This window comes from Tupaia chinensis, unplaced genomic scaffold, assembly GCF_000334495.1.
Source record: "Tupaia chinensis unplaced genomic scaffold, TupChi_1.0 Scaffold150175_2, whole genome shotgun sequence".
Classification (NCBI taxonomy): domain Eukaryota; kingdom Metazoa; phylum Chordata; class Mammalia; order Scandentia; family Tupaiidae; genus Tupaia; species Tupaia belangeri.
Window position 1 is genome coordinate 139,756 of NW_006210014.1, and position 8,561 is coordinate 148,316.

An 8,561-nucleotide genomic window follows, 5' to 3' on the forward strand; every position below is an offset into this window, starting at 1 on the left:
TTCTTTGTAAATTTTGTAGAGGGTTTGTGGGCCTTTTTTTTTTTTTTTTTTTTTTTAGAGAGAGGTTTTTACTGTAGGGCACATGTGCTAGCCAGAAAGACAGAGAGAGACAGAGAGACAGAAAGCGAGAAATCACCCCTGGGATAGCCACATCGCAATCCCTTCTCCTCCATTCTCAGGATCTTGGGCACGCACACATACGCACCCAGCGTGAGTTTAAGCCACCGGGTCCGGGACTTGAACCGTGGTGGGCTACGTGGGAGTTCAGCAACATAGCCATTATGCTAACTGCTGGTCCCCACAATCCCTTCTCCTCCATTCTCCTCTTGGGATCTTGGGCACACATTCACACGCTCCTGGCGTGAGTTTAAGCCACTGGGTCTGGGTCTCAAATCGCGGTTGCCCATATGGGAGGCCAGCGACATAGCCGTTACGCCAACTGCTGGTCCCGAATGTTTGTGAGCTTTTTGTCCCCTATTTCTGCATTAAAAATAGCTACTTATAAATACATAGAGCTACTGAAAGAAAAGAAAAAGAAAGAAAGAAATAATACAGAGAGAGAAAGCAAGAAATCACCCCCTGGGACCAGCAGATGGCATAGTGGTTACAGCATTGGACTCCCACATGGCTGACTGCAGTTAGAGTCCCAGACCTACTGACTTGAAACTCATGCCAGGCCTGTGTGTGTGTGTGTGTGTGTGTGAGCAAAAACCTAAAAAAGAAAGGGGAAAAAAGAGCCCACTATATGCTTAGTGTTTGAGAGATCTAGAAGGTTCTTAAAGGAGATAAAATTTACTCATGGAAAAACAAGAGGGGCCAGCCAGGAGGCATGGTGGTTAAGGCAGCTGGATCCCACATGGTTGATTGTGTGGTTTGAGTTGTGGACTGGAGGGCTTGAAAAACGCCCTGGGCACAGGTATGTGTGTGCCCAAAGTTCCAAGAAGAGAATAGAGGAGGGATTGCCACATGGCTATCTCCCTGAGGGATGATTTTTTTTCCCCCTCTCTCTCTATGTCTCTCTCCAGTGAGTGCACTTGCTCTATAGCAAATTTTTTAAAGTAATAAAATAATTCTGTCTGATCCAAGGAAACACTTTATTGTCTTATTTAACTTAAAGCTTCTTTCCTCTTTCCACAAAAGGCCTGACTAGGACTTAGACATTTAAAATGGAGAAGAGCAGAGAAGAGGATTTTTCTGTGTCTTCTCTCTTCCTTTCTCTTTCTCCTTCCTCTCCTGAAAGATCCTCTGGCATCTAGAACTCAAGGGGATGATTGGATAAAGGTAAAATGCCAAGTCCTTCACTACTGGTATGATTGCAGTTTGCCACGTGTGTTTCCAGGGTGAGGCAGAGATCACAGTTTGGGCTTATTTTTCCCCAAGGCATCTTTTATTTTTATTTTTATTTTATTTTTTTAATGTTTCTCCTTGTTGGTTATCTTTACCATGAATTACGCCCCCCCTTTTTTTTAAAAAGAACTATTATTGGAGCTGGCAGGTGGCGCAGTGGTTAAGGGCGCTGAACTCCCACATGGCCAACTACAGTTTGAATACCAGACCTAGTGGCTTGTTTTTTCACTTTCCTTTTTTTTCTCTCTCTCACTCTGTCCGTCTCTGATCTAATTAAAATAAATAAATAAAGTTAAATAAAATAATTCTTTAAATAAATAATCATTTATTTATTACTATTATTCATTTTGACCAGAGAGAGAAAAAGAGAGGGAAAGTGAGAAAGCAAGCCACCAGGTCCAGGACTCAAACCACAGTCAACCATATGGGAGTCCAGAGTCTTAGCCGTGACAACACCTGCAGGTCCCATGAATTTCCTTTTGAGAGTTCATGCAGGGGCTGGCTCCACACACAGCAGCAATACATTACTCATGAGAAGCTGGGATCCACATGGTAACCCAGGTCCAAATCCCCAGCCTGGTCCACCTGAATGTAGGCACGTGTGAGTACCCTGATTGGATGGGTTGAAGAACTGAAGGAAGGAGAATGCAGCAGGACTGGATTCTGGCAGGCACTTATCTATCTCTGTCTTTGTCTCATTTGCATGTACACACAGACACACACTCTTTTTTTGGGGGGGGGGAGGTTTTTGCTATAGGGAGTGTGTGTTCACCAGAAAGACAGAGAGAGAAAGACAGAAAGCAAGAGATCACCCCCCAGAGGGGATGGCCACACCACAATCCCTTCTCCTCTATTCTCCTCTTGGGATCTTGGGCATGCACGCACACATGCCTGGCATGAGTTTAAGCCACCAGGCTCACGATTCGAACCGCAGTTGACTACAACATAGCCATTTCACATCTGCTGGTCCCACATACACATACATCCCATCACGTATAAAAAGAAAAGGAGTTGATACATCTGGCCCATGGGATCCACCCTCCTTAGCCCTAGGTTTATGGTGTTCAATGTCCTTTTCAAGAAAGGACACTAGATTGCATGGCCTTGTCAAATATTCCATTTTTCTCTGAACTTTTTGAAGTCCCGTGTACATCTGGCCAACCCATAGCTGATCAGCCTGCCAGCAAAGCCACAGGAACACAGACCCTCTGTTCACACTCAGTGAACATGGGCAGCTCCCGATTGCCTCTCTCCAGCTGTTGTGAAGCCCAAGTCTGGTACCTGTCCTTATGTGACTCCAAACACAAAAGTCAAGCTCTGTGAGTGGCTCTCTGAAACCCTTTACCTGGCATTGATTAACAAAGCAGCAACCCCTTCTTCCACCCCAGTGTGTGTAGCAGAGAAAAGAAGCACAGCCCACCACCCTCTCTCTAGAGAAATTATAGCACCTTTCTTGAGCATTCTCCTTGTTTCTTTTTCCAGACACTTCAGGTGGGTTATTAGCTAATAATAGCAAAGCCTATTTTACCATCTCTTAGAGCTGTGATCTGAATGTTTGTATCCCTCTCCCCCAAATTTATATGGTAAAACCTAATCACTCCCCAGTTAGACGATGTTAGGTGCCTTTGGGAGACAATTAGGTCACAGACCCATCATAGGTAAGCAATTTTTGCTTCTATGATATCATTTTGAGCACCTACCTATTAGGTTGGTTGACATATTTTTCTGTGCAAAAATGTGTCATGACTTTCCTGATGACCTAGTAAATTGACTGTCCTCTTTTCTAAATTGAAGACTCATTTCTTTCTTTTTTTTAAAAAACTTTATTTATTGTTATTGTTTTCTAGTTTGATCAGAGAGACACAGAGAAAGAGAGAGAGAAAAAACAGACATGTGGACCAATGGAAGAGAAGAAAAGCCACTAGGTCTGGGACTTGAACCACACAGTTGGCCATGGGGGAGTCCATCACCCCCAACCACCACATCACCTGCCAGCACCAAAGATTCATCGTTTTTGGTCAATAAAAGTTTATACTAAAATATATTTAGGTACCAGCAGGTAGTATGGAGAAAAAGGTGACTGGATCCCCCATGGCCAACTGTGTGGTTCAAGTCCCAGACCCAGTGGCTTAAAATAAATGCTGGACTCTAGACCCAAGAAATACAAAGGACCCCTAATAGAATCAACCCAAGAAGATCTTCTCCAAGGCACATCATAGCCACACTGGCCAAATCCATAGACAAAGACAAGATACTAAAATTGGCAAGAGAAAAACATCAGGTTACTTATGAAAGTTATCCAATCAGATTAACTTCAGACATCTCATCAGAAACAAGGCAAGCAAGGAAAGAATGGGAAAATATATTTAAAGTGTTAAGTGAAAAACAGTTTCAACCAAGAATACCATACCCAGCAAGATTATCTTTCATATGGAAAGAAAGGATAAAACATTCTCAGATAAACAAGACCTGAAAGAATTTGCCAATAGCAGACCCACTCTCCAAGAAGTTCTGAAAGGCGTGCTCGACGAGGAAAACTAAAGACACATACAGAAATAAGTGAACAAAAGGCAACCAAGAAAATGACCAATTTAATGGTAGGGACAAAAACTATCAATAACAACGTTGAATGTTACCTTCCAGGATTTAAACGGAAAGACTGGACCACAGTAACACTGCATATTCAACAGAAGAGTGTTTGAACATAAGACTGAAATCATGAAATAGAATTTTATGACTTTTGTGTAAAACATTACTGATTTCTTTTTTTAACTATGCATTGTTTTCCCAATTTAAATATTTTACTTTCTTTTGAGTTGTTGATAGGTTCAGCAATTTGTTAAAATATTTTTCTTGTTTTTTTCTTTAAATGGTAACAAACTTCTCTTCCTCCTGACCCCTCTTGAATTGGAAATATTTGGGAATATTCTTATTTTTGTGGCAGAAGGGTTATTTGCATAAGTTCAATAATGCTTGTTGCATTGAGTCAGAAATTGGAAATACTCATTATTGGACAGGGCTTTGATTGGAATGTTATACCTGAAGACTAACTTGTGTTTTGGGCATTTGCTTTTCAACAATTTGAGTAATTGACATGTAAATATTTTCTTTTTTAAAAAAAAATTATTTATTCACTCATTTTATTTATTTATTTATTTATTGGAGAGATTTTTGCTATAGGGCATGTGCACTTGCCAGACAGACAGAGAGAGACAGAGAGACAGAAAGCGAGAAATCACCCCCCACTCAGCATTTTAACCACTGTTTTCAATTTGGGGGTTCTCTTATATTATCTACCTATGTGTATAATACTTATTTTTACAAATATACACTTATAGTTCTGTTTCCTTTTTTTCTCCTCTGACTTAGCTATCATGAGATAAATTTAAGGTAAGAAATGTGTTTACCTGAATTCAAATCATCTTTAATCCTGAAAACTCCTGGCAGATGTGGCGGGTAGGAACAGGGAGTTTAAAATGTCTACTGCTGCAACAGTTTCTTTGAAAAGCTTGTTTTTGTGATTTGTGGGCATCTCCTAAACTACTTATATTGTTTTATTTTCCCCTAATTTAGTCGATCATGGCCTTGCCAGATTGGTGACAGTGTATTGTGAGCATGGTCATAAAGCTGCCAAAATCAACCCACTCTTCACTGAACAAGCCGTGCTGGAGAATGTGCCTGAGATTCAAGCTCTTGTGCAGACCCTGCAGGGACCCTTCAATACCACAGGTATGGCTCAGCAGCCATGTGCGAGTGGAGACCTGTGTACATGAGGTGAGAGTTCTCCCTCTATAATTAAAGAACCAGCATGACCATTGAAGCTGAGGCTTCCGTGGGCTGTGAGGAGACAAGGAGAGGCATGTTCAGTTGCTATTAAGGAGGAGCAGTCTTTTTCTTATTTGGAGAGGTTTTTGCTATCAGGTACACATACTCACCAGAAAGACAGAGAGAGACAGAAAGACAAAAAGCAAGAAATCACCCACCAGGGGAGATGGCCAAGCCATAATCCCTTCTCCTCCATTCTCCTCTCGGGATCTTTGGGCACGCACGCACATGCACCCAGCATGAGTTTATTATTATTTTTTAAAGAATTATTTTATTTAACTTTATTTATTTCTTTTATCGGCCAGAGAGGGACAGAGTGAGAGAGAGAGAGAAATTGAGAAAGTAAGCTGCCAGGTCTGGGACTCAAACTGTAGTTGGCCATGTGAGAGTCCAGTGCCCTTAACCACCATGCCACCTGCCGGCTTCTGTCGAGTTTAAGCCACCAGGTCCTGGACTCGAACCGCGGTTGACTACATGGGAGTCAAGCTACTTAGCCATTACGCTAATTGCTGGTCCTGAGCAAAACCTTTTTGATATGTAAATATTAGTGGAAATATGTAAAAATAAATAAATAAATGGGGAAAAAAATGCTGGGCATGTGTGCATGCATACCCAAACAAGATGTCTCTGTATTCAGTCTGATAGAAGAAGTGTAACTCCTCCCCTCTGTGAGTGAGGGCTGGGTAGCCTACTGGAATACGTTCCTGGAATTTAGCTTTTGCAACCTTAAGCTTGTGTATATTTGGTGTGTGTGAAAAATGCTGCAACCTGTCTTTCTTAGAGAAACACACTGTCATTCTAGTCTGGGGGGGGAGGGATAGAGAGCCTTATCTTTTTGGCCACACCTGGCTGGAGTCAGCCATTTGTCACACTGATCTGGGGTTGGGGAGAAAAATGTCCCATAGAGACCTACTCTCCTTAACTGGATTTAGTAGATTTCCTTGAATAATATTTCTGTATGTATGCCCTTAGGAGAATTTCTGGAGACTTTAAATAGTTGTTACAGTAATAGTTTTCTATCATTTTCACCAGTTTGTTTTACTAGAGAGTGGATCCATAGAGCTAATCACACCTCCATTCCAGAAGTGATAGCTTCTGAAACAGTATCTTTTTTTTTTTTTTTTTTTTTGAGAGGTTTTTGCTATAGGGTGCTTGTACTTGCCAGAAAGACAGAGACAGAAAGTGAGAAATCACACCGTGGATGACCATACTGCAGTCCCTGCTCTATTCTCCTCTCAGGATCTTGGGCATGTATGCACATGCACCCGGCGTGAGCTTAAGCCACCGGGCCCAGGACTCGAACTGTGGTCAGCTACGTGGAAGTCCAGCGACATAGCTATTGTGCCAACTGCTGATCCCCCATATTTCTTTTTTTTTTTTTTTTGGTAGAGATTTTTTCCTATAGTGCGCGTATGCTTGCCAGAAAGACAGAGACAGAGAGACAGAAAGGGAGAAATCACCCCCAGGGAGATGGCCATGCCACAATCCCTGCTCCTCCTTTCTTCTTTCGGGATCTTGGGCACACATGCACATGCGCCTGGCATGAATTTAAGCCACCAGGTCCAGGACTTGAACCATGGTCGACTACATGGGAGTCCAGCGACATAGCCATTACGCTAACTGCTGGTCCCATAAAATAGTATCTTATAGCTTGAAATACCTTGATAAGGAATAGAGTTCAACTTTTTATTTATTTAGGTTTCTGCCATAGGGTGCCTATCCTTGCTGGAGAGAGACAGAGAAAGACAGTGAGAGGGAAAGTGAGAAATCACCCCCCTAGGGGGCGTGGCCTTGTCACAATCCTTCTCCATTCTGTTTTCAGGATGTTGGGCACACACGCACAAGCGCCCATGTGATTTTCAAGCCACATCATCATGGGCCATTTATGCCAGTCCATGGCTGTTTGCCTCTCGGACTCATTCCTCAGTGTTTTCCTCCACTTCACTGCAGGTGGAAACTGATCCCTGTGGTCTGTTTCGCTCTGCTGAGTATGGCTAATGAGAGACACTGGAGAGAAGGAAGATGAGAGAACCCAGAGATTTCTCCCCTCCACTCTCGACCTGGGCTTTGTCTGCTGTGACTGTGGCTCCAGCCCCTGCCAAATATGCCAACTGTGACTCTACGTTTCTCTACGTTTCACTGGGAAATGACAGCTCTGGAGCTTTTAGAACTCTGCCTCCTACCTAAGAAGGAGACCTCCCAACTGAGTAAATGGGAGTGCTTCCTACGTTGTCCTCTCTGTCCCCTCTTTACCTCCTGACGCCTCCACCGCTTATATAACCAGTGCCCTGCATTACATCCCCTCTATTGAAAATGCTTGACATGGGGCCAGCAGGTGGCATGGAAGGTCAGGGCTGGATCTCACACGCCCAACCGCGTGGTTAGAGTTCTGGACTGCACGGCTTGAAAACACACTGGGTGTATGCACGTGCCCAAAATCTAAAGAGAAGAAGGGATTGTAACATGGCCATCGCCCCATCTCATTTTTCTTCTTTATCTCTCTCCCTGCCCCTCTCCTCTGAGTACATGCACCCTGTAGCAGACACACACACACACGCACGCACAACAACAACGAAAAAAACTTGAAGTGATATTTGTTTTTCTGATTAGACCTTGACCAATACATCTTAAACATACACCCTTTCCTATTAAATTTTTTTGTTCTTTTTTTTATTGTTACCTCCTTTTTTCTTTTTATTAATTCTTAACAGTTTTTCATATATTTTAAATACTAATCTTTTATTAATTGTATGTGTTGGAAACATATTCTCTCAGTCTATGATTTGTCTCTTTTTACTTCTTGTTGATGTCTTTTTAATTAATTAATTAATTATTATTTTTTTTTTGGAGAGGTTTTTTGCTATAGGGCACATGTGCTCGCCAGAAAGACAGAGAGAGACAGAGAGACAGAAAGCAAGAAATCACCCCCCAGGGAGGATGGCCATGCTGCAATCCCTCCTCCTCCATTCTCCTCTTGAGATCTTGGGGATGCATGCACACCTGCCCCGCGTGAGTTTAAGCCACCAGGTCCGGGACTTGAACCGTGGTCAACTACATGGGAGTCCAGTGATGTAGCCATTATGCTCTCTGCTGGTCCCCTTGTTGATGTCTTTTGATGAACAGTTCTTTAAAAATTCAGTGAAAAGGCCAGCAGGTGACATGGTGGTTAATGTGCTGAATTCCCACAGCGCAACCATGGTTCAAGTCCTGAACCTGGTGGCTTGAAAATCACGCTGGGAGTCACCCATGCAAAATCTCTCTTTTTTTTGTAATTGAGATTTATTGGTTGTGTCAAGGATCAGTACAGACATTTCAACTTGTACCCAATTCTTCTTCTTCTATTTTTTTTTTTTTTTTTATAGACGCTTTTACTAAAGACGATATAGACT

The 8,561-nt window shown here is 42.4% G+C and overlaps 1 pseudogene; it reads left to right on the forward strand.

Annotated features, from left to right (window-relative positions):
- Positions 1-8,561, forward strand: part of LOC102486228 (small nuclear ribonucleoprotein-associated protein N-like) — a 19,874-nt pseudogene that overhangs the window by 2,361 nt on the left and 8,952 nt on the right.